Source organism: Cetorhinus maximus, chromosome 1, assembly GCF_964194155.1.
Source record: "Cetorhinus maximus chromosome 1, sCetMax3.hap1.1, whole genome shotgun sequence".
Classification (NCBI taxonomy): Eukaryota; Metazoa; Chordata; class Chondrichthyes; order Lamniformes; family Cetorhinidae; genus Cetorhinus; species Cetorhinus maximus.
The window spans coordinates 71,076,787-71,104,237 of NC_135879.1; positions in this window are offsets into that span (position 1 = coordinate 71,076,787).

A 27,451-nucleotide genomic window follows, 5' to 3' on the forward strand; every position below is an offset into this window, starting at 1 on the left:
CTCCAAGTCACTCAGCATCCTGACCTGGAAATATATCGCTGTTCCTTCACTGTCGCTGGATCAAAATCCTGGAACTCCCTTCCTAACAGCACTGTGGATGTACCTACACCACATGGACTGCAGCGGTTCAAGAAGGCAGCTCACCACCACCTTCTCAAGGGCAATTGGGGATGGGCAATAAATGCTGGCCCAGCCAGCGAAGCCCACATCCCCATGAATGAATAAAAAAAATCACCCAACTGTGGGCGGGGGACTCTTATAGAGTTGATCTTCCAGGCAACTTTTCTTGGTGGACACATTTAACTTTATTTACAAGACAGCAGCAGCAACTACTTTTGTGCATCTAACTCTATAACTAAAGAAGAACTCTCCCCTAGCGGTTCCCCACGCTGCTAACACATTGGTTTACACAGATCATTTGATCTTACAACACAGGATTATTCTTAAAGCTACAGTCCTATGTTCTTCAAAACTACAATTACTATATTCCTCCCCCTAACTTTTCTGTACATTTTGTATTTACAAGGATATTTATCTCATGATATTACAATATTTAGATAGGTCATGAAATTACAAGTTCAGTCTTCAGGTGGTTTCCTGATCCGTGTGGAAGGTTGTAGCTCCACGACTTCCGATTCTTTGACAGGAACCACAGTCTCGGGAACCGCATTAACATCTGGTACCTCATTAGGCACAGGCAGTTCAGTGTCTTCCACTCTGACAGAGATATCGGGCATGCCTGTCCTTGGTTGAGCAACTTCAACAGGAACCATTGGTTCAGCAATGGTCACAGTGAAACATCATTTTATATCTCCCTTTTTCTTCAATGATCCAAATGCTTATGGGTGATCTGGCCTTTCATTTCCATGTGGTACGACAATGGTCCGGTCACAGAACTTACTTTACCAGGTAACCACTTCAATCCTCTACCAAAATTCCTTACATATACTGCTTTATCAACAGTAAATTGTCGCTCACAACTATGCAAATCATGAGTCGCTTTTTGGTTCCCTTGGCTTTTCTCCACCTTCCCCTCCAAATTGGGAAGTATTAGGCTTAGTCTTCTTCGAAGACAGCGCCTCATCAGTAATTCAGCAGGCGTTGCTCCTGTCGTAGTGTCGGGGGGGTGGGGTTGTCCTGTAGTGAAATAGAAAACAAGCAAGTCTAGTTTCCAATGATTCACCTGTTAACTTTTTCATTCCCGCCTTAAAAATTTGTACTGCTCTTTCCGCCAGTTTGTTAGATGACAGATGGTATGGTACAATCTTCACGTGGTTGATACCTTTGATGCTGACAAACTGTTGAAATTCAGTGCTCGTAAACGCAGTACCATTATCTGAGATGATTACCTCTGGCAATCCATGGATGGCGAAGCTTTGGTGTAGCTTTTCTATAGTAGCGCCTGACGTTGGTGACTTTACCTCATAAACGTCTAACCACTTGGAATGAGCATCTATAATCAGCAGAAACATGGTTCCAAGGGAAGGACTGATATAATCTATATGCAATGTCACCCAGGGTCTACCAAGCCACTTCCATGCTTGTATTGGGGCTGCCACCAGTGATGTTTGTGGCTGTTGACATTCCACACACTGTTTTACTACCTTCTCAATATTGTCGTATATCCCCGGCCACCAAAGATAACTTTGCGCTATTGTCTTCATTCGTGAGATTCCTGGATGGGCACTGTGTAGCCCTTCCTTGTGAAGGAACTATTGCTCGTGCACCCCATAATAGAATACCATCTTGACTGCTCATCTTGTGTATTCAGTTGAAAAATGGCTTCATTTCATCAGAGATTGATTCCTGGGACTAACCATGTAACACCTGGGCTGGGATTTTCCGGCCCCGTCGCGGACGGGACCTGTCGCGGGCAAGGTGGCGCCCCAGCCAGAAGTCCATTGACTTGTAGCGGGACCCGAAGATTGCTGCGGTGGGTGGGTGCCGAAAATCCCGCCGATGGTCTCTCACTCAAGACAGGACTGGATCACGATTCGTCCAGTTTCTTATCTGCCTGGTACAGACTGGTGAGGAACCCAGGAAATTCATCAATAACACGAGTTATTGGGGAATTGGGACATGGTCATTGTTCTCTTGCAAAGGAAGGTGACTTAAGTCACCAGCATTTGCTATATGAATCCCTGGTCGACGTACAAAGGTGTATTTGTATGCTGCCAAAATTATGGCCCATCTTTGAATTCATGCAGAGGCTATGGGAGGTATAGCCTTTTCCTTGCTAAACAGATCGAAAAGTGGTTTGTGGTCTGATACTATCGTGAAATGTCACCCATGCACATATTGGTGGGATTTTTTTATGCCAAAAATAATCGACAGACCTTCCTTTTTGATCTGAGAATATCCTTTTTCAGCTGTGGTTAGTGTCCTGGATACATAGCCTATCGGCCTTTCTGTACCGTCATCCATCTTGTGAGATGGTACCGCTCCCACTCCACATCACAGGTTAGCACCATTTCCTTTGCGGGGTTGTAGTGCACTAACAAATTTGAAGAGTGTGAGAGCTGTTTTACTTTCGTGAAAGCTTCTTCTTGGGGTGATTTCCAAACCCAACACTGGTTTTCCTTTAGCAGTGAATGTAGAGGGGCTAGAACTGCTGATAAATTTGGTAGAAATTGGCCATAATAATTTACCATCCCTAAAAATTATTTAAGTTCAGGGATGTTCTTTGGTGCAGGTGCCTCTCTGATTGCTTTAACCTTCTCTTCAACAGGGTGTAACTCTTGGGCATCTACCCGGTGGTCCAAATAAATGACTTCACCTGCCTGAAAAGTGCATTTTTCCTTCTTTAGGCGCACTTCTGCTCCTAAAAATCATTTCAGGACTTCCTCTAGGTTAGTCAAATGTTCCTTTCCTGTGAATCCAGTTATTAGTACATTGTTCAGGTAGACCACAGCTTTAGGTAGTTCTTGTAGTAAGCTCTCCAACGTTCTCTGAAAAAATGGCACAAGCTAAGGAAATACCGAAGGGTGGACGGATGTATTGATACAACCCTTTGTGGGTATTTATGGTCAAAAATTCTCAGGAGGTATCATCTAGCTCCAGTTGCTGATACGCGTGACTCGTGTTGAGCTTTGTATACATTGTCCCTCCTGCTAGTTTGGCATATAGGTCTTCAATCTTGGGAATAGGGTACCTGTCCAGTTTGGCTGCTTTGTTGACCATTAGTTTATAGTCCCCACAGATCCAGATGGTCTGGTCTGATATAAGGACAGGGACTATGGGTGCTGACCACTCTGAGAACTTAACCACTTTTATGACACCCAGCCTCTCTAGCTGGTTCAACACAGCACCAACCTTCTCTCTCATGGAGTATGGCACGAGTCTTGCTTTCAAGAAGCAAGGAGTTGCTCCTGGATCTCTGGAAATCTTGGCCTGTAGGCCTTGGATTTTTCCCAGTTCATCCTTGAAGACAGTGTCATTTTTTTTAGCAGTTCTGGCAACTGCTTGCAACTGGAAGATTTTGGACCAGTTTAATTTAATCTCTTTCAACCAATCACAACCTAGAAGGCTTGACCCTTCACCTTCCACCACCATCACTGGTGGCTGTGCCATTTGGTGTCTTTTACCTGGATTTCTTCACCTGTGTATGTTTTCAACTTGGCAGATGTTTGTTCCAAATTTAATTGTTGATCACCTTTATTTAAATATCTGAAAGTGTGTTCTCCTATTACCGTGGTAAAAGCACCCGTGTCTACTTCCATTTTTAATGGTTTACCATTCACTTGCACTGAGACAATAATTGGCTCTTTCTCCCCAATTTTCATGTTGAATAGTGAATAAATGTCAGAATTGGTTGCTTTTGGCTCTTCTACACTATATACTTCATTGGACTGCAATTATTGTCTGGAAGCCTGATTGAATCTCGCTTTGCAATGTTTCAATATGTGTCCACTTCTGTGACAAAAATAACACTCTACCTTTTTAAATTGCCAATCATTGGGAGTATGATTGTTTCCATGTTGATAAAAATTAGTTTTCGACTTTGCTGCTAAGCTGTTTCATCTCAATTTTTCGGTTAGCGGGAGCTGTTTCCCACTTTGCGGCAGAGTCCCAGCTTTTCGCATCAATTTCGGCCGACTGTTCCTGCCCAACTAGGAGAACAGTGCCATTTTGCGCCCCTTGAATTGCTTGTGAATCCCTTACAGCATTTTCCATCGCAAGTGCTAATTCTAATGCTTTCTTAAAATCAAGATTCACTTCAGCCAGCAATCTTCACTGAATAGCATCTTCCTGCACGCCACATACCAAACGATCCCTGAGCATGTCATTCAGGGTTTCACTGAAATCACAATATTCCGTTAGTTGTTTTAATTTCGCCATGTAGGTAGCAATGGTCTCCCCCCGGGGCTCTATTCTGTGAATTGAACCTGAACCTCTGCATTGTGACTGAGGGCTTGGGTTGAAAATATCCCTTAACGATGTCTACTAATTCACTGAAAGTCTATGAATCTGGGGCACTGGGGGTCATCAAGCTTCGATTTAAACTGTAGGTTATGCTCCCACAATTGCTCAGGAGAATCGCTCTCCTCTTTTCCTCCCCCGTGATTTCGTTGGCCTGAAAGAAGAACACAAGACATTCTATATATTGAGACCAGTCGTCTGTGGCTGGTTCAAAGAGATCGATTCTGCCAAACAGTGGCATCATGGATCGGTATTTGTTCCTTCCTTTTTAATGAACTTAGATAATCACAATCACTGGGTGAGGTACAGCACCGGATCAGATTTATCCTCATTGACAGCTTGTTATAGAGTTGATTTTCCAGGCAACTTTTCTTGGGGGGCTCATTTAACTTTATTTGCACGACAGCAGCAGCAACGACACGTGTACATCTAACTCTATAAATAAAGAAGAACTCTCCCCTAGAGGTTCCCCGCACTGCTAACCCATTGGTTTACACAGATCATGCGATCTTACAGCACAGGATTATTCTTAAAGCTACAGTTCTACGTTTATCAAAACTATAATTACTACAGTGACTCACCATGTTGGAAGCCCGAAAAGCAAACCCTGGTGTTTTCTTGTGGGATTCCAGGCAGCGGAGGGTCCTTATTGTCAGGCACTTACTGTCTGATCGAGGGACCTGGCATTAGGAAGGGGGACTCGCTGAGAGCTCCCCCACCCCGGGCCTTCCTGCTGAGACCCTTCCCCCATGACCCCACAGACCCTGCAACCCCATCCCACCATCCTTACCTGTGCCTGGGTCCATGGCAATCCCAGTCGCAGGCGGGTGTAGTACCAGCAGCAGCCAGTGATGCTGCTGAGCAATGAAAAGTTGCCAGCTTCTGATTGGTTGGCAGCTCTCGGTGGGAGGAGCCTCTGCCTCCGGGGTCCTTGATCCCAGGAAATGCCTTCTGCTGTCCATTTAAATGGGTCACTTAATGCAGTGGGCCTTCCTGAAAAGAAGTGATGGGGGACTCTCACTGGCACTCCAGCCAGTGGTGAGACACCATCACTTCCATTAAATGTCACCAGTGGTTATCACTAGGTCTGTGAAGTGCTCTAATTTTAATTTTTAAATCTATTTTTGAAAGAGTCTATGAGCTCTGCCTGAACAAGTGTGTGACAGAGAATTCCACATTTTCGCCACCCACTGTATAAAGATTCTTCTTCCAAATTCATTTTTATTCTTTCCATTATATAAAGTTTTGCCCTGTTATTACCCTCTTGCCAAGTAGGGAAACAGTTTTTTAAGGTTACTCTATCACAACGCTTCATAATCTGGAAGGCCAACTTACTTTCTCAGCTCCAATAAAATAGCATTAACTTTACAACTTAATTGGTTCAGACCTTTCTGAATGCTATATGTCTCCCTTATTTCATGACTTGATCAAATGCATCTCAATGAAGATTAGCTGCCAGTATATTACCCCTCCTGGCAGGGTAAACTTGCCTGAGTCATGAATCTCTATGGAACTCACATGGATGGCACTCTGATCAGTGAGCAGGCTGAATTAGCTTTTCACAGAATCCCTCATCTCCATGGGCAGATTTGACCCAGATTTGCACTAAGTGCGGTAGCGGGTGGGGAAAATGACGTTTTACCCGCAGGCTGTAATGACGCCTTCTCACGCTGTATCGTCCCAAACGTGACGCATTAATTATGCATTCCACGCTGCTTTATAACGCCGGGTGCCAGGTTTAAGGTGCAGCCGCACGCAGGCCTCTCAGTGCTTCCAGCCCAGGGCATGGAAGTTAGGATGGCCCCAAAAGGCAAAAAACCTGCAGCTCCCTGGTTTAGTGACACGTTCCTCAAGCGACTTTTGGATGCCATGGACGCCTGCCGTGATGTTCTCTGCCCCGCTCTGGCCGCAGGAAGGGCAGCGGCATCACCAATCTGGCTTGGGAGGCTGTGGCAATGGTGGTCAGCACCAATTCCCTGCAAAAGAGGATGAATGATCTCCGTTCCACCAGAGTAAGTCACTCTTCTCATCACTCTCAACTCACACCCTCACAAACCCATCACGCATCCACAGGGCTGTCAATCACTACCAGTTCAAGGGACATCACCATTCGTTCTCTCACACACACATTCTTTGTCCTCAGCCCATCCATAAGACCACTCACCGCCTACATATGCCAGGCATACATATCACCTGGCCTGGCAGGTGTCCCATTTATACTCTCCATCTTTATCCATGCAGTCCAGAACGAAAAATCAGTAAAAACTGAAAAATAAGAATACTGGTCTGAACTGGTCTTGTATATCTTAAAATGGAACACCAGTAAAAACTGGGAAATAAGGGTACTAGTCCGAACTGTTTTTTTCTTCTTGGAGGTCAAGCTGGCACACAAAAACAGGGAGGGGTTGGAGGAGAAATGCCTGACATCAAGGTCTTAACGGACTTTGAAAACAGAGCCATCCAGCTGGCCAGCGATGACCAGGAGTTCCTGTGCTGACGGTGAGGTCGGTGCTGCTCTAGCAAGTGAGGATCCAGCAGTTCAACATCCATCAGACAACCATGCCTGTGAGTGATGTCTCCTCTTTCACAGGCCATTGCCATGCACTAATTATCTCCCCTTGCTTTTGCAGGCACATCTGCCAAACAGCCAAGGGAATCCATGACCCACGGCCTCCAATCCATCCCTAATAGAAGCTCATAAGAGGAATCTGCTGAAACCCTCCCTGAAGACCCATCACAGCACTCACCCACACCTTCCACTAGTGCAGAGACACACGCCTCAGTGGGACCTAGCTTTAGAGTAGCCTCGGGATCACAATTTGGTGAGAACATCGCACTTTCTGATCCATGGTAGGCGGTGGCAGGGATTTTCCAGGTGTCTGGCACTCAGAGGACTGCTGGAGGCCAGAAATTTGCTGAGGAGCCATCAAATGAAGAGCCTCTGGACTCAGTCATATCTCAGTTGCTGGAGTTCCAAAGGCAAACTCGGGAACATCAGGAAAGAATGTCCGCTACATTCCACAGGTTGCAAGGCATGATGGAGCAGTCCATCCGCCTTCAGTCTTAGGTGATAGCACCGTCTTGCCAACGCACAACATTGGTAGGATGGCTGCTGCCATGGAGGCCTTGGTCCAGGACATCACTCCTCCACTGCTGTGCGGGTCGGACTCCATCACCAATGCCACAATTGGCCTCCAACAGTACGCAAGAGGGGTGCGGGTCAGCCCAATCTCACTCCAGCTAGCCTTCTCCTCAAGGAGTCAGCCTGGGGCCCTCAGACACCCATAAGGAAGAGGATCAGCACGTGTATCCTCCGGGGCCATCCATTCAGGTAAGTCCGAGAGTGTCCAGCCCATCCGAATCGCCACTTCCTGTGACCTCAGCAGTTCCAGCTCCACAGGCCGAGGAGGGTGCCACACAGCTGAACCCCGAAAGCAGGCCGGGGCCCTCCAGGTCTTGGCCCTCCAGAGGACACCAACCAAGGTCATCACAGACAGGGCGTAGCAGCCAGCAGGCTGCTTCCACCTCCACTGTGGATGGCCGAGGAGCAACGAGACGTAGCGGTAGGGTTAGGAAAGTTAAGATGTAGTTGCACAGACTGGCATGGGTGTTAATCACTTGTACAAAATGTTCACTATTGTAAATAAACGCCCAGGAATGTCTCCTTCCCTATGGCTCCTCGTTTTGATGAGCAGTGTTTATGTCACTCAGGCTACATCTCCATGATATGACCCTGTTCACAGAGCGCAAGCGAGCTGCCCTCGGCCAGACAGGAGCCAGACATTCTCAGAGGAAATGTGAAGATCTATGGAATATCCTCACTGCATGTTGTCATCATCCTCCTAGAATCGAGGACTGTTAGGGCATCCACTGTATCTCAATGACAGGAGCATTATCACAGAGGGTATGTGCACTGCCATAAACCAGACTGGAGTCAAACGTTCATAAATGCAATGTGAGGATCTATAGTGTCTCCTCACTGCATGTTGTCATTATCCGCCACAAATCTAGCAGCTATGAGGGCCTCCTGAGCACGTCTGCCTCTTCTGGCCGGTGGCTGTCATCAAGGACCTCCACACATTACCATCGATGTCCTCCTCATCGGAGGAGACCTCCAGCTCCTGCATCTCCTCCTCAGTCAGCTCCTTTCCCCACTGCAGTGCCAGGTTATAAAGGGCACAGAAGATGACAACGATGCAAGATTGTGGACTATGTTGCGGGACCCCACGAGACCAGTCCAGAGATGGAAACCTCATTTTTAATATCCCAATGGTTTGCTCCACCAAGGTGCGAGTTGCAGCAGGAGCCGCATTATACCTTTGCTCTGTTGCAGTCTGAGGCCGCCACATGGGCATCATCAACGTCCTCTGCGGGCAGCCCTTGTCCCCAGAAGCCAACCATGCAGCCTCTGAGGACCCTGTAAGACGTAAGGGATCTGTGACCGACTGAGAATGTAAGAGTTGTGGACACTCCCTGGGAACCAAATGCACACCTGTAGGATGCGTTTGTGGTGGTCAAACACCAGCTGCACATTCAGCGAATGCGAGCCCTTGCGGTTGATATAGTTGACCGCTAGTTGCGACGGAGACCTGAGCGCCACATGGGTGCAGTCGATGGCACCGTGTACCTATGGGAAACCTGAGATCTGGGCAAATCCAATTGTTCTTGCATCTGGGCTTTCCTGGTCCCGGGTGAAATGCACAAGTTTTGTGACTCGTGAAGATGGCATCCATGACTACATGGATGCAGTTGTGGGTGGAGGCTTGTGATATCCCACAGAGGTCACCTGTGGAGCCTTGAAAGGAGCCACTGGCATAAACATTGTGCGATGTGGTCACTTTCACTGCCACGGGCAGTGGATGCCCTCCATCTTCCCGATTAGCCAATCCTGCAGTAGCTGGCAGATGTGACCAACCAGTCCCCTGTGCATGCGCAGTCTTTGGCGACACTGGTTCTTGGTCAACTGCAGGAATGAAAGACGGCGTCTATAGACCCTGGGTTTAGCTAGACACTGACCAGTGACAGCTCGCTGTTCACCAGGCTCCATGCTCCTGATATATTCGCCCTGCAGGATGAAAGAGAGAGATGTGTGGGTTAACTTGGGTGTACTAGACTTGGTTAAGTCTGAAGGCCCCTTGATGACGTCAACATCACTGCACATGCACCGAGGGTGGAGTGGTGCTGACTTCTGTTCCAGGCGCACAATGATGATGTCAGCAGCAGCGATTTCCTGTTTCAGTGTGGTGGCAGGAGATACGGTGAACAATCGAATGAGAAACAGCTAGGATCAAAGACCATTCAAGGAGTAGAAGGTGAAAAGGAAATAGATATACCATTCTTGGGTGAAATTACAGGATGCAATGGGAACTATTGGAGTGCAGATATTATGGTCAACGGACATAAAACAAACTTTAAATTAGATGCAGGAGCAGGAGTTTCAATTCTTTCAGATATAGAAAGGTGGTTAAAACTAGACTTCCTCTTGCTATCACCCATAAGACTATATAGTCCAGGAGGCATTCAGCTGAAAGTCAAGGGGCAGCTGATGCAAAACACAAACATAAAAAAAGAGAAGTCATAGAAACTTTGTATGTGATCCACAATCAAGAATGTTCACTGTTAAGTCAAAAAGCTTGCACAGATTTACAACTCATCTACAAAGTTGATGAACTTGAAAAATTCAGAAAAGTCAATGGAATTCAAGGCAGAATTCTCAAAGAGGTTTGAGGAAGTTGAAAATGGCCTATCACATCACATTGAGATCAGATGCAAAACTGATGTGCTTGTTGACCTCAAGCAAGGAAAGTGAAACAATAAATTGAATCAATGCTGCATCAGGGAGCCATCTCATCTATCACCAAACCCACAAGCTGGTGTTCAGGCGTGGCTCCTGTACCAAAACCAAACAGCTCCATATGCATCTGTGTTGACCTCATACAATTAAAAAAGGCAGTGGAAAGGGAGGTCCACCCAATGGCATCTGTGGATGAAGGCCTGGCAAAGCTAGCAAAAGTACCATTTTCACAAAGTCGAATGCAAACAGTGGCTTCTGGCAACTATCTTTGAATGACAAATCCAAACTACTGAGTATATTTATCACACACTTCGGGAGATATTGTTTCAATTACCTACCCTTTGGGATCACATCAGCTCCAGAGATTTTTAAGCTAACAATGACAGCCATTTTGGAGAGATTAGAAGGGGTCATCTGCCACATAGAAGACATCCTGGTCCACAGGTCTACCACACTGGAACATGATACAAAAATGAGAGCAGTATTGCAACATTTGGAAGAAGCAGGGCCAACTCTCAACAATAAGTGTGCGTTCTCACAACCCATTATTAAATTTCAGGGACACATCATTCATGCATCAGGTCTGATCTCCAAAAGACCACGGCAATCAAAGATTTTCCACCACCCTGCAATGTTATGGAGCTCCAAGGCTTCATGTGGATGGTCAGCTAGATAGGGAAGTTCCTCCCTAATTTGGCACAGGTGAATGAACCACTATGACAATTGCTCAGGCAAGACCGAGCATGGCGTTAGTGAGAACATCAACAAATCTCATTCCAGAATATAAAGAACATGCTTATCTCACAAGACACATTGGCACACTATGACCTGGAACTGCCCATAATAGTTACTGGGGATGTATCAGTGACTGGTCTAGAAGCAGTACCCTTCCAAATCCAGAAAGATGGAACACCCAGGTCAGTATATTATGCTTCTCGGTCATTGACTGACAAGGAACAAAGATACGCTATAATCAAAAAGGAGGCATTGCAGCCACATGGGCCTGTGAGAAGTTCGCCAACTATGTTTATGCCTCCAGTTTGCCATCAAGATGGACCACAAGCCAATGGTCAACTTAATAAATGCCAAGGAACTTGCCACCTATCGATGCCACCTAGATTCCAGGGATTTTGGCTGAGACTCATGAGGTTTGATGCCGTGACTGAATATGAACAAGGCAAACAGAAAACAACAGCAGATGCATTGTTACACATCCCTGTTGGGAAGCCTGACCAGGGGGAATGAGTTTTGTTGAAAATGTAGAGTCACATACCTCATTGACTACAAACTTCCTATCAGCAATGACAGAGAGGCCGAACGAAGTACAGCAAGCATAGAAAGCAGATGAAGAATATATTAATACAAGAAAATTCTGCAAAAATGGATGGCCAGGATATGTTCTAAACAACTTAACACTGCAACAATACTTTGAGCAAGCAAACAGTTCAGTATTGTGGAAGACTTACAAATCTACAATGAGAGGTTGAACATACCAGGAATCCCCAGGCTCCAGATCCTTCAAAGAGTACATCTGAGACACTTAGGCATTACAAGGTGTTATACTGGAATGCGAAATTCAATCTGGTGGCCAGTGAAGTGAAGTTGAAGCTCAAGATTAGCCAGATAATCTTTGGAATTCTTTACCCCAGAGGGTTGAGGATGCTCTATTGTTGAATAGATTTAATGCTGGGATAGTTAGGTTTTTGGTCTCTCAGGGGATCAAGAGATATGGGGAACAGGTGGGAAAGCGAAGTTGAATCTCAGGTTCAGCCATGACTGTATTGAATGGTGAAGCAGGTTTGACAGGCCTTGTGGTTTAATCCTTCTCCTATTTCTTTTGTTTTTGTGTTCTTGAAAATACCCACTTTGTTGCAAACAGTTTTTCTTGGTCTGACATGGGTGCATGCATGCACACCATTTGTAACAAATATTTTAAAATGCACAGCTGCTAGAAATTGCTGTCAATGTAAAGCACAACATTGCCGGCAATTATGCGATACTGACCAACCATTTTTCTGGGGGTAGTGTTGGGGATGTAACATTTATAAAATTCCTGCTCACTGAACATCTTTCATGATGTTGCTCTTGGCTTTGAACGGATGGCATGGCACCCTTTGATACACAGACTGTGCATTAGGCTTGTTCTACATCTATATCCAATTGTTATCCATAGTGGTTGTTAAGGGGGAACACAAAAATTCCTGGTCTTGCATATCACAGATATTTTTACTTATATGGAATGGTTTTCAATGCTCAAACATGCCTTTACATGTTGAGAATTTAATTCTTAGATGTTTGTATCTGTAAATTATTATTGGATTCATTTTTTTAGACAAGGAAAAGTAGAAGAGTTGATTGATTCTGAACAGAAATAGAGTGAATATTATGTTGCTGCCTTCAATGTAACCTATCCAATGAACCACTGAAAATTAATGGTACAATGGACAGAGATATTTATAGCTAACTTATACTCAGAGGAGTTCTCAAATCTAAATTTAAAATGCTTCCTGTACGATGCTATTAATAATCCATGCATTGCTGAATCAATTTTTGATTTGATTCATAACGTGCAACATAAATCTGTGACAATTTCCTAAAAATGTCAGTTACTTGAGTAACCTAGTCATAAAAACATTTCATTATGCCTGTGCAAATTGTGTGATAAAGATGAACAGAAGTTGAGAAAGGCTGTCGTTGATTGAGGGAAGAATATTGGTCAGGATACAAGGAGAACTCACATGCTGGGCTGGATTTTCATACTTGCAGCAGGAAGAGGGATTTGGGAGGAAATGCCAGGAAAGACAGGATTTTCATTGTTTGTAGGGGGGTTGGTGGTGGTGGGGCGGAAGTGGGGGTGCGGTGGTGGCCAGGTGTGTGCTGCAGTCAGGCCAGCCAGCCTGGGAAAGGGTTCAGAGGCAGACGCAGTGGAGGCCAGCTGTTTAAAAGGCCTACTTTGGTGCTGTGGGACTTCGTCCCAGTTATAATGAAAAAGTAAGGCCTTCTAGCACTAACCCCTCACACCCCTCACCCCCATTCACTCCCCATGCCCTATCCATGGCCCCTCATGTGCCCCACGCACCCCATGGTCCCTCAATCCCCCATTCTAAGTTATTCACCCAACCATCCCCTATGGCTGCTCATGCCCCCCATGACAAAGTATGCCCCCATCTACCCACTAGGGCCCCTTAAGCCCCTCATGCCAAGATATGCCCCCTATGTACCCCTAAGGCCCTTCATGCCCCCATACCAAAGTATGCCCCCACTCACCTCCTATAGCCCTCACACACCCCATACCAAGATATGGCACTTCCATGTCCTTTCACTCACTATACCCCGTATAGAACAAATGAACCCTATAAGGACAGTAAGGTGTGTAAAAAAAAATGCTTTAAACAAAAACAGTAGTTCATTGATAATTTTCCTTGTTCTTAACAAATACTCCTTTTTACTACAGGTCAATAAAATGGCAATCATTCAGACCCTTTAAACTTTCAATAGCTGAAACTGCAAGCATTTGAAACCTCTTTATTTTGTGTAAATAAGCATTGTGCAATTGACAGGAGAGATCAGCCAGCCACAACTGTCGATCAAGCAATGTTTTTCCTGGGGGTCAGGTGTTTCAGTGCTCTAATTACTGCCTGGGCTGTTAGCCAAGAATGCCTAATGAGATAAAAGCAAAATACTGCTGGAAATCTGAAACAAAAACAAAAATTGCTGGAAAAACTCAGCAGGTCTGACAGCATCTGTGGAGGGAAAGACAGAGTTAACGTTTTGAGTCCATATGACTCTTCTTCAGCATTCATTTTTCTTCTTCAGAACTTCAGAATTTTTACTTTTGTTTCAGATTTCCAACATCTGTAATATTTTGCTTTTATCTTAGTGTTCAATTGACTGCCACTCTCTTCCAGGAATGCCTACCTTGAAGAAGTACTGCTCTTCTCTCCGACAGGATTTTCGCTTGTCTCTTTTGCCCTTTCCACCTTCATTCCTTTCCATTTCCCTCTGGGTGTTTGACAAGGTGTTTACTAAAACTCGCTTTCACAGCCATAATGCCTAATGGGGCTTGGCAGAGAGCCCAGAAATCTATTAGAGGACTGAAACAGCTGAGCCCCAGGGAAAAGAGTTCTGGCTCTCTGAACAACAAACAATTTGAAATCAATTTTGACTTTAAGAGGATTTGAAATGCTTCATGTCCCAGTTGTGGGAAAATATTCATACCAGGTGAAAGACCAGAGTATCCTGAATGCATAAACAATCCTCTTTGAGATATATCTGTCCAACTTATTAAAATTATTCATGCAACATATGTATTACAAACAGTTAATTTATCTTTGTTTTAGTGAGCATATATATAAACACATGCTCGGCTTGTTACACCCCTGTGAACGTCTGAAGAAGGACATTTTACTTTTAAAAAGCAGCATGGAATATGGACAAATTACCTTGACAGGATAGACTCCAGGGATCAGGTGACCTTCTTTTGTGTTTTCTGTACAGACAGGGCCTAACTCATGTCTGGGAATTTCTCTTGGAAGTCAATTAAAATGCAAACTACCTTTGCAGGTGCTAATGACCCCCTCTCCATTTCAATTAAAGTGACTCAGATTAACAATACCTGTTGACTTGCCAGCCTCATGGAAGTGGAATTGCAAATAAAGACATTCAGAGGTTATTTATAACTGGAATGTTGATGGGGATATCAAACATTCCCCATTGTGCGACAATTGCTTAGCCCATCAAACCATTTGTGAGGACAATGGTAATGTCGATATTGTAGTCACATGACAGAAACTGGCTTGTGATAGGAAATGTCTTATTCATTCACAGGGACAGAACAGGTCGGGCAGTCTGTGATACAAAGATTACAGAGGGAAGACACCTCTCTCAGAAAAAGGAATAACCCTGCCTAGAAATTCATCTATAGGCACCGAAGTGGGACTATTCTTTTTACTTGCAGATTAGATTTTCATTTCAGGGGTTTGCAACAAGTTTGACTAAAAAAGCTAGAAACCTGCAGTTGTTTGGAGTACACCACTATGAGTTCATTGCCAGAAATTTGCAACGTCCATTATCTTCATTGAACCAAAAGAGAATCCTCAGGTCTGCAACATTTCTAACTACCACCTTGAGGACTGATAATAGATGTAATTTATTTTTGATTCTTTGTGAAATCTGAGTGCATGCTACATCTCTTGTAACCATATTTTCTTGTGTATGTGTGTCTTGAGTGAATGAGTATGTGTGTTTGTGAATATGTATATTTTGTTTAATTTTCGGGTGTTGAGAAAATAAATGTTTATTCTTTATTTTAATTAAAAAAATTACAAGAAAACCTGTCTTGTGTTTGTTCTTAAAAGTCACAACACTCAAGGGGTTAAAACACTTATTTAAAACACATCTTTTTGCAGCCAAGAGGTCAGCACAGGGGGAAATTATCCCACATCACTCCCCTGTCCATAACAGGCTCTATTTTCTTGTTTGGCAGAAAAATGTGCAATTTATAGGAATATGAAATCATTAATGGAAATGAAAAGAATTCCAGTCATAATGCAACTTAAAAATTATTTCTGAATTCTTCTTAAGTTGCTTATGCTTAATTGAAATTGATACATTAGACAGCTTGTTCATGCAGTGCTGCTGTGCACAATGTTAGTGCTAAATAGATCTACAAAAATTGAGAAAATTACAAGTTAGCCAGGGGCCATTGAATTTCTACAAATTCACTGCTGCTCTGTGAACAAAAGATTAGATCGGAGAATTCACAACTCCTCACAATAGTCAGAGCAGACCTCTTAATCCCCATAAACTCACTCGATTTTCTGATGTTTCTTTTTTTAAGATGAAACTCTAGCTTCATATAAAGGTCATCAGGTTTGATATCAATGAGTCTTACAAATATTTTTGAAAATGATTTGACACATTCATATTCTATTTCTTTTATATGGAATCTTAATAAATGCATTTGCTTTGTGTGCAGTTTTCATGGTGATGTTCAAGTTCCTTATGTTAATGAAACCTTTCATATTCACAAAAACATTAAAATAGAACCTTTTATGTTCACAAAAAACATTAAAATAGTCCATCTATTGTTTAAGCATTAAACATTTAGAATTTTAATAAATCAATCACATTGGTGATGTTTAATATTTTGAGAATTGGCAAGAATTACAACATTCATGGGGTGGAATTTTCCCAGATTTGCACTAAGTGCGGTAGCGGGCGGGCAAAATGGAGTCCTATCCGCCAACGAAAATGGCAGTTTTTCATGCCGTATCGTCCTGAGCCCACCTCATTCTTTATTCACCCCTGCAAAAGACGCCATTTCCATGGCGGGTGGGCTCTCATTCTCCCGCCCACCATTACCCCACTGTTGTATCACGCCGGCCGCCATGTTTAAAAGGCAGCTGCCAGCAATGCGCTCATCGCCACCAGCTCACCACTGCTGCCCGGGAGACTTGGCCAGCAAAGGTAAAAAGACTGCAGCCCCCCCACCCCGCTTCAATGATGGGTCCCTCGAGCGACTGCTGGATGCCATGGAGGCCTGCCGGGATATGCTCTACCCTTGCTCTAGCCGCAGGATGGGCATCAAAGTCACCAAACCGGCTTGGGAGGTGTTGGCAGCGGTGGTCAGTGCAAATGCCCTGCAGAGGAGGACAGCCACCCAGTGCCGCAAGAGGATGAATGATCTCCTCCATTCCGGCAGAGTAAGTCACTCTTTTCATCACTCCCAACTCATGCACTCACAAACCCATCACACATCCACAGGGCCCTCACTCACTGCAGTGCAATGGACATCACCATTCACTCTTTCACACATACCACCATTGTCCTCAGCCTGTCCATGGGACTACTCACCACACACACAGGCCATGCATACTTATCATCTGGCCCAGCAGGCATCCTGATACACTCCCCCCATCTCTATCCATGCAGGACAAACTGACACACAACAGGAGGGAAAGGTCGCAGACAGGTGGAGGGATGCCGGAGATCAAAGTTCTGACAGAATTACATCACAGAGCTATCCAGATAGCTGGCAACGATTGGCACCTGTCCTGTGCTGACGGTGAGGTCGACGCTGCTCTACTAAGTGAGGGTCCAGCAGTGCAACACCCATCAGACAACCATGCTGTGAGTGATGTGTCCTCTTTTACAGGCCACTGCCATGAACTAATTATCTCCCCTTGCTTTTGCAGGCACATTGGCCAAACAACCGACAGAGTCCATGACCCAAGGCCTCCAATCAAGCCCCGAAGGAACCCCTGAAGGGAATCTGAAGGCACCCTCCTTGAAGCCCCATCACAGCGCTCACCCACCCCTTCCACCAGCGCGAAGACACACACCTCGGTGGAACCTAGATTTAGAGTAGCTTTGGGATCACAATCTGGTGAGCACATCGCACTTTCTGATCCACAGCAGGCGGAGGCAGGGACTTCCCAGGTCCTCAGTATTCGGAGGTTTGCTGGAGGCCAGAACGTTACTGAATCTGAGTTAGATGATGAGCCTCTGGACTCAGTCATGTCACAGTTGCTGGAGCTGCAAAGGCAAACTCAGGAACATCAGGAAGGGATGTCCCCTGCACTCCTCATATTTCAAGGCACGATGGAGGAGTCTGTCCATCTTTAGGCTGAGGCGACACTGCCGGCATTACAACACACTGAGGTCAACACTAGCATGATGGCGGCCACCATGGAGACCTTGGTCCAGGATGTCACTCCTGCACTGCTGCACAGGCTCAACTCCATCGCTGATGCCATTGTTGGCCTCCAACAGTGTGTACATGAGAGGGGTACTGGGCAACTCGATCTCACTCCAGCTACCCCTTCCGCTCACAGTCAGCCAGGGGCCTTCAGGCACCCATAGGGAGGAGGATCAGCAGGCGCACACTCCAGGGCCATCCACCCAGGTGACTCTGGGAGTAACTGGCCCATCCAAATCGCCTCTTCCTGTGACCTCCACTTCTCCAGCTTCACAGGTGGAGGAGGATGCCACTGCCACTCAGCAGGGCCCCGAAAGCAGGCCGAGGCCCACCAAGTCTTGGCCCTCCAGAGGACACCCGCAAAAGTCATCAATGGCAGGGCGTCACAGTCAGCAGGCTGCCCCCACCTCTGCTGTGGATGTCCGGGGAGCACCAAGACGTAGCGGCAGAGTTAGGAAAGTTAAGTAAAAGTAGTTGCGCAGCCTGGCCACGGGTGTTGACCACTTCTACATACTGTTCACTATTGTCAATAAACTCCTAAGAATGTCTTGCTGTCTGTGACTCCTTGTTCTGATGAGCAGTGTTCTTGTCACTCAGATGTGAAACCTTTCTGCACAAGATAAAAGGCAGGTGTCTCAGTCCAGGGCCTCTTCCCTGTGCTCTGTGCGGCCTTCAGACCAGAGTGATGGTCCAGCCTCACACTCCCTGGAAATATTACTGATGCCTGCACCTTGGCGGTGCTGGTCATTGCTGCCAGAATGTAGTGGGCAGGCACCACAGAGATCTCACATTCTCTGTGTGCACTCATGGGGGCTGGCCCCCATCACACCAGCATCTGCGACCAGTGATGCTGTGCACCAGCTCCTGAAGGGCTGAGGTGCAGAAGGCGGACACAGCATCAGATGCATCTAAAGTTTCATGGCTGCGTCTCTGAGATGGCCCTGATCATGGAGCGCAAGCGAGCTGCCCTCGGCCAGACAAGAGTCAGACATTCTCAGAGGCTATGTGAAAATCTATGGAGTGTCCTCACTGCATGGTGTCATCATCCTCCTGTGATCGAGCAACAATTAGGGCCTCCACTGCATCTCCATGACAGGAGCATTCTCACAGAGGGTATTAGTGTTGCCATAAGCCAGACTGGAGTCAAACGTTCACAACTGCGATGTGAGGATCTATGGGGACACCTCACCGCATGTCGTCATCATCCTCCAGAAATCTGGCAACTATGAGGGCCTCCTGAGCGCGCCTGCCTTGTTTAGTCAGTGTGAGAGCCTCATTCCAATCACCATCACCACTGAGGATCCCCTCACCCTCATCCCCATCGGTGTCCTCCTCATTTGAGGAGACCTCCAGCTCCTCCATCTCCTCCTCAGCCATCTTGTCTCCCCGTTGGAGTGCCAGGGTGTAAAGGGCGCAGCAGGTAACGACGATGTGTGACACCCTCTTCGGACTGTATTGCAGGGATCCACCAGACCGGTCCAGGCACCAGAGACACATCTTCAGCATCCCGATGGTCTGTTCCACCAAGTTGCGAGCTGCTGCATGAGCCTCATTATAGCATCGCTGTGCTGCAGTCAGAGGCCGCCACACAGGTGTCATCAGCCACGGCCTCTGCGGTTGCCCTTTTCCACAAGGAGCCATCCCTGCAGCTTCTGTGGACCCTGGAAGACTGCAGGGATCTGCGAGTGACTCAGGATGTCAGCGTCGTGCACACTCCCTGGAAACCATGCGCACACCTGCAGGATGCGTTTCTGGTGGTCGCACATCAGCTGCACATTCAGTGAGTGCAAGCCCTTGCGGTTGATGAGGTCCAGCGAGTGTAGTGATGGAGACCTGAGCACCATATGGATGCAGTCAATCGCACCCTGCACCTGTGGAAATCCCGAGATCCTTGCCTGTCCCTGTCATGGAGCGCTTGGTGGCCCTTTGGTGCCTCCGCATTGCTTGCATGGACGGGCAGGCTAGACGCCTGACCCCAATCATATCACTGTGGCTGTGCCTGATCTGTCTCAGTTGCAGAGGGATGGTTAGTTTATACAGGTGTCCCTAATGCGTAGCCACTCCCCTCACTTACCTTGCCCCACCTCGATTGCCTGTGCGCGGGATGCAGCACCGGGGCAGCACTTGAACGCCCCCGCATCGACAATGGTCGCCTCCATGGCTGGCCAGCACTTGCCCCGGACAACCCCCCTCCAATAGCAGTCACCTCCGGGGCAAGGCATCAGTTGCTCCTGCCCACCGGCGCCCCTGAGGCCTGTAAACAATAGGCGAGCTGTGGAGAACGCTACTGTTCACTCACCTCAGTTCCCCCAAAGTGAAGGCCGCCAAGTGCACGTTGCCTGCTTGCTGTTGTGAAAGCACACCAACATGGACGGACGACACAGCGGGGCTCAAAGAGCCTGGCGGGATGAGCTTTTAATTTTATGCTGATGTATTATGATTAGCACCCCGCCGACTGATGGCGGGAAACGTGGTCCACCGTTGGCGGGCTGAGCGGACGATCGCAGCCTGCCTTCACATTGTCGTGAAGCAGTTGGCATCATATTTTCCGCCCACTCCACCTATCACACCCACCACTAGCAGGCTCAGAAAATTGCGTCCATTATAAATTCTGACATTGCACACAACATATTATGCCACACGTCTACTTTTGTTATTATATGGAATGGTCATCCAGCTTTATAGATAATTTTGGAATTCCACTAATGAAGAGTGCAGGAGGGCATGCCAGGAGCAGCACCAAGCATACCTAAAAATGAGGTGTCAACCTGGTGAAGCTATAACACAGGACTACTTGCATGCCAACAGCATAAGCAGCAAGTGATAGAGCTAAGCAATTCCACAACCAACGGATCAGATCTAAGCTCTGCAGTCCTACCACATCCAGTCGTGAATGGTGGTGGATAATTAAACAACTCACTGGAGGAGAAGGCTCCACAAATATCACCTCCTCAATGATGGAGGAGCCCAGCACATCAATGCAAAAGGTAAGGCATTAGCTACAATCTTCAGCCAGAAGTGCTGAGTGGATGATCCATCTTGACCTCCTCCAGAGGTCCCCAGCATCACAGGTGCCAGTCTTCAGCTAATCAATTCACTCCATGTGGTATCAGGAAACAGCTGAAGGCACTGGATAGTGACAAGGCTATGGGCCCTGACAATATTGCGGCAACAGCACTGCTCCAGAACTTGCTGCGCCCATAGACAAGTTGTTCCAGTACAGCGACAATATTGGCATCTACCCGGCTATATGGAAAATTGCTCAGGTATGTCCTGTATACAAAAAACAGGACAAATCCATTTACCGCCCCATCAGTCTACTCTCCATCATCAAAGTAATGGAAGGCGTCTTCAACAGTGCTATCAAGCAGCACTTGCTTAGCAACAACCTGCTCACTGACGTTCACCAGGGCCATTCAACTCCTGACCTCAGTACAGCCTTGGTTCAAGCATGGGCAAAACAGCTGAACTCCCAAGGTGTGAGGTGAGAGTGACTGCCCTTGACATCAAGGCCGCATTTGACCAAGTGTGGCATCAAGGAGCCCTAGCAAAACTGGAGTCAATGGGAATCAGGGGCAAAACAGGTTGGAGTCATACCTAGCACAAAGGAAGATGGTTGTGATTGGAGCTCAGCCATGTCAGCTCCAGGACATCACAGCAGGAGTTAATCAAGGCAGTCCCTGGCCCAACCATCTTCAGCTGCTTCATCAATGACCTTCCTTCCAGCACCATTCAGCACCATTCGCGACTCCCCAGATACTGAAACAGTCCAGGTCCAAATGCAGCAAGACCTGGACAATACCCAGGCTTGGGCTGACAAGTGGCAAGTAACATTCGCGCCACACAAGTGCCAGGCAATGACCATCTCCAACAAGAGGTAATCTAACCATCACCCTTCGCATTCAATGGCATTACCATCACTGAATCCCCCACTATCAACAGCCTGGGGGTTACCATTGGCCAGAAGATGAACTGGACTAGCCATATGAATACTGTGGCTACAAGAGCAGGTCAGAGGCTAGGAATCCTGCAATGAATATCTCACCTCTTGACTCCCCAAAGCCTGTCCACCATCTACAAGGCACAATCGTGGCATTACCTAACTGTTGCCCTTTGAATTATTTTGATAAATATATCAGGGGGAATTGTCACATTCTGAATTTAGACAGGAAACCAGCAGAGCAGATCTGCAGATTATAGGACCCGCTCAATTTTAACTCCATTTCACAAAATTTGACACCAAGCCACCTAAAGAGATGTTAAGGCAGGTGACCAAAATCTTGGTCAAAAGGGTAGAGTTGAAGTAGAAGATCAGCTGTGATCATATTGAAATGACAGAGCCGGGTTGGAGGGTCGAACGGCCTACTTCTGCTCCTATTCTTATAAGAGAGATGCAGAGAGGCTGATAGACTCAGGGAGATAATTCCAGGGATTAGGACATAGGCAGCTGAAAATACAGCCGCCAATAGTGAAGCACAGAAGTGGAGGACCACAGAGCCCACAGACGGTTGTAGGACTGGAGCAGGTTACAGTGAAAGGGGGCAGAATTTTTAGGTCAGTGTGCAGGCATGCGCCCGACCCAATTGGACGCGAAATCGCGCAGATGACATCGGGCGAGCGTCCCAACATCATCCTGCACTCGCATGATATTTCGGTCGGCAGGCAAAAGTCCGAAGCGCACTCGCCGACAATTGTCTCTGATTTTTCGTGGTCCGTCCAACCTTACGGTTGGCGGATGGGCAAATCAGCCAGGTGGACTTTGTATTTTTCATGAAACCTCATCGAAGGGCAGGATGAGGTTCCTATTATTAAATTAAAGAAAATAAAAAGCTATGGACAGCATTTTTATCGTGTATATGTTCAGGTGACTGATTGTGATGCTTGGACATTTTTGTCCTGATTTTAAAAACTTTATTTAACATGTTTTCAAGTCTTCAGCTCCCTGAGGCAGCTCTCTGCCTTCAGGGAGCTTTCATTCTGCATTCGCCCACGCCCACATTTACATCAGCCCCCGTCCTCCTCCCGCCCCCACCCCGGCAGCGCTGAGCATTTCAGTGCGCTCTTCATGCTGGCTGGCTGTCATTTGGCCAGCCAGCGTGAAATTACGGTCGGGGTCTGATTGCGGGAGGTGGTCCGTTCCCCGGCCAATCGTGCCCACCCGCTGACCTAAAAACCCTGCCCAAGGAGGGGTAACACTGTAAAGGGATTTGAAAACAAGAAGAAGAAGTTCAAAATTAAGGCAGTGAGCAGGCAGGTAATGGGTGAACGGCACTTGGTTTGAGTTAGGATACTGTGGCAGAGAATTTTATATTCATTCATGGGATGTGTGCATTGCTAGCAAGACTATTGCTAGCAAGATTAATTGCTTTCTTGAATCATAGCAGTCCCTGCACTATGAGGTAGCAAGTTCCAAGATTTTGATCCATTGACAATGAAGGAATGGCAATATATTTCCAACTCAGGATAGTGTGTGATTTGGAGGGGAACATGGAATTGGTGGTGTTCCCATACCCCTGCAGCCCTTGTTCTTAGGTGGTGAAGGTTGCAGGTTTGTAAGGTGCTGTTGAAGGAGCCCTCATGATTTGTTGCAGTGCATCTTGTGGATGGCACACACTGCAGACACAGTGCGCCAGCAGTGAAAATAATGAACGTTTAAGGTGATGGATCGGTGAAAATCAAATGGTTGCTTTGTCCTGGATGGCGTCGAGTTTCTTGTGTGTGTTGGAGCTACATCTATCTTGGCAAATGGGAAGTATTCCATCATTACAGTCCTGACTTGTGCCTTGTAGATGATGAACAGACCTTGGGGAGTCAGGAGGTGAATCAATCACTGTAGAATATGTAGCTTCTTGGCGAGCCACCATATTTATGTGACTGTTCCAATTATGTTCCTGGTGACCCTGAGATGTTGATGATTCAGTGATGATAATGCTGTTGGACATCTAGGAGGATAGCTGGATATTCCACTGCTGGAGATGGTCATTTCCTATGATTTGTGTTGTGTGAAAGTTCCATGTCACTCAACAGCTCGAGCCTGAATGCTGCCCAGGTCTTGCTGCATGCAGGCATGGACTGCTTCATTATCTAAGGAGTTGCAATTGGAACTGAACACTGTGCAACTGCCAGCAATCATCCTTACTTCTTATGATGCAGAGAAGGTCAATGATGAAGCAGCTGAAGATGGTTGGCCTAGGACATTAACCTGAGGAACTCCTGCAGTGATGTCCTGGGGCTGAGATGATTGGCATCCAACAACACAATCATCTTCCTATGTGATAGGTATGACTCCAACCAGTTAAGAGGTTTCTCCTGATTCCCGTTGTCTGCAATTTAACTAAGTTTCCTTCACACTTGGTCAAATGCTGTCTTAATATCAAGGGCAGTCATTCTCACCTCACCTCTGGAATTCAACTTTTTTGTCCATATTTGGACCAAGGCTGCAATGAGGTCTGGAGCCAAACCGGCAGAACTGAAGCTGAGCACTGGTGAGGTTATTGGTGAGACTGCCGCTCGACAGCATTGTCAACAACACCTTCTGTTTCTTTGCTGATGATTAAGAACAGATTGATAGGGTAGCAATTGAACTATTTGGATTTGTCATGCTTCTTGTGAACAGGGCAATGTCTTGCTTCTTGTGAACCTGGGCAATTTTCATTGTTGGTCAGAATTTGTAGTTTTACTGAAAAGCCTTGGCTAGAGCTGTGGCTATTTCTGGAGCACGAATCTTCAGCACTACAGCTGGGATGTTGTTGGAATCTTAGCCTGTGCTATATCCAGTGTGTTCAGATGTTTATTGATATCATGTGGAATCAAATTGACTGAAGTATGGATGGTGGTGGGGTCTCAGGAAGAGGCTGAAAAGGATCATGCACTTTGCATTTCTAGCTGAAAATGGTATCTTCAGCCTTGTTTTTTACATTCATGTGCTGGGCTCTCCGATCATTTTGGATTTCAGCAGAAATTAGAAACTTAGTATGCCATTAAATAGTCATTTGGTGGCACAGAACTTGAGTATAGCTGAAAAGAGAGGCATGTCTAAGCTTTTTGTCTTGCACTCTTCAGGGCAATTCACAAGAATGCCAATATAAGGGGAAAACAACAATTTATACTGTATGAGAAGAGAGTGTTGATTGGTTGACAAACAGGCTCTGATTGGTAGATGCATTACCATGGAGAATGCCCACTTGCCAACCAATCAGCATCTCTTCACATACAGTATATATTGTTGTTTTCCCCATATTTTGGTATTCTTGTGAAGTGTCTTGATGAGTGCAAGACGAAAAGCTTCGGCATGTCTCTCTTTTCAGCAATATGCCATTAAAGTTACACTTCAACAAGGCGTGGCTTTTAAGGGTTTTTACATCCTTCAATAAAATGATAAAGAAGTAACTTACATTTACATAACATTTTTCACCACCTCAGGAGGTCCCAAAGTACTTTATCGCCAATGAAAAATATTTGAAGTCTAGTCGCTGTTGTAATGTAGGAAATATAGCAGCCAATCTATGACAGAAAGGTCCTACAAACAGCAATGATGTAATGACCAGATAAATAATAGGTGGAATTTTCCCTAATTGCACTAAGTGTGGTGGTGAGCATGAAAGTTGACGCTTTTCCCTCCAGCTGCAAGGGTGGATTTTTACGTTGTATCATCCACTCCCTGGTACGACCCACCTTATTACTAATACGTACACTTAAAACACATTGAATCACTAGCGGGTGGCCTTTGATTTTCCGTTCCACGCTATCACCTCAGCGCTTCCATACTTTGAGCACCATATTTAAAGTGCACCAGAGCACAGCCTACTTCATGTCTAGAGACAGGAGCTGCTTCAGGAGACAGATTGCCCCAAAAGCCTCCCAAACGTAGTGAAGCTTCGCTGGGGCATCTTTTTCATGCCATTGAGGCCCTCCCACTCTGTCCACCAGAGTCAGCAAGCCAGCCTGGGAGGCACTGGAAGTGGTGGTCAGCACCGATGGAGCACAGAGGAGGTCAGGCATCCAGTGCAGAAAGAGGACGAATGATCTCATCTGTTCCACCAGGGAAAGCCAACCACATCATCACTATCAACACACACACTCCCAAACCCATCACACATCGACAGGGATCTCACACCTCAAGGGACACCACCATTAACTCTCAAACATACCCTCACATTTCCATCAGGCTCATACCCCCATGGAGCTCATGTCCTCTTCCCGTCCGTGTTTCCGCTTACCACAAAAACATTTGCGCATCCTTATTATCTGCCATGGCATGTGTCCTGCTCACACTCTCTCCATCTGTTTTTATGTAGGAGAAGCTGGTTCACAACAAGAGGAAGAGGTCCCAGACTTTGAGGAGTGTGCCATCGCACTGGCTGGTGAAGACGTGGATTGTTCCTGTGACGATGGTGAGATCAGCAGTGGACACCCACGTGAGGATCCTGCACCAGATCATCCCTCTCTCAACACAACTGTGAGTGCTCTCTGCTGTTTTTGACTCTGCTGCCATGCACTAATTGTCCCTACTTTGGTTCACAGGGAGCTCTGCCAAGCAGCCGACGCCCTCAGCCAGCCAGACCCTAAGCTCCTTCCAGGCCCTCACCTCCAGAGAAGAGGCCACCTCTTCCATTGAAGAGCTGTAAATAAGAAGCCTGAAAGGCCCATCACAGCTCTTATCCACACCGTCCAAGAGCGCAGAGACACACACCTTGGTGGGACCTAGATGCAGGCTCGGGTTCACAATCTGGAGGTCACCACACAGACATGTGTCCACAGCAGGAGGAGGCAGGTTTGGCCGAGCTCCTGGGCACTCAGCGGACTGCTGGGGAAGAGGAATCTGTGAGGCCTCAGTCACATGATGAGCCCCTGGATTCAGCCTTCCAACGCATTGCGGAGAGTCAGCGGAAGGCAGGGAAACATAACGCAGAGCAGTTAGAAGCCCTCAACAGAGTGGCATGTGAGTCAGACGAGTGCGTCCACCTGCTCTCTGATGAAGTGGTGCCCATATGTGCGCGCATTGAGGTCTCTATGGGAAGGTTAGCGGACACCATGGAAACCCTGGTCCAGCAGAATGCGGAGATGCGTGCAGTCTTGCACTCCATTGCGGTAGCCATGTGTGAGTTCTGACAGAGGCAACGCAAGAGGGAAATGGGGCACCTTGATGTCCCTCCAGGTTCCCCTTCCCCTCAAAGAGTCAGGTTGGGGCCATCGGGCACCCAAAGGGAGGAGGAGCAGCAGCTGGACATTCCTGGGTCATCTGCTCAAGAATCCCAGAGGCTGCCCTCTCCTTTCAAGTCCTCTTTGCCTGTGACCCAACAAACCCCGTCCTCTATCATTGCAGGGGAAGCAGTTGGCCCACAGGAGAGCAACCAAAGCAAACTGGGACCTCCAAGGCCTCCGCTCTTAGTGGACCCATGCCAAAGTCATCGGAGGCAACAGGGCCAAGCATTGCACAGGCTGTCTCCATCCCTGCTGCAGATGTCAGGGCAGCACCTAGAAGAAGAGGTGGGCCTACAAAAGTCAAGAAATGTTGATCACAAGTGATTGCACTGGTG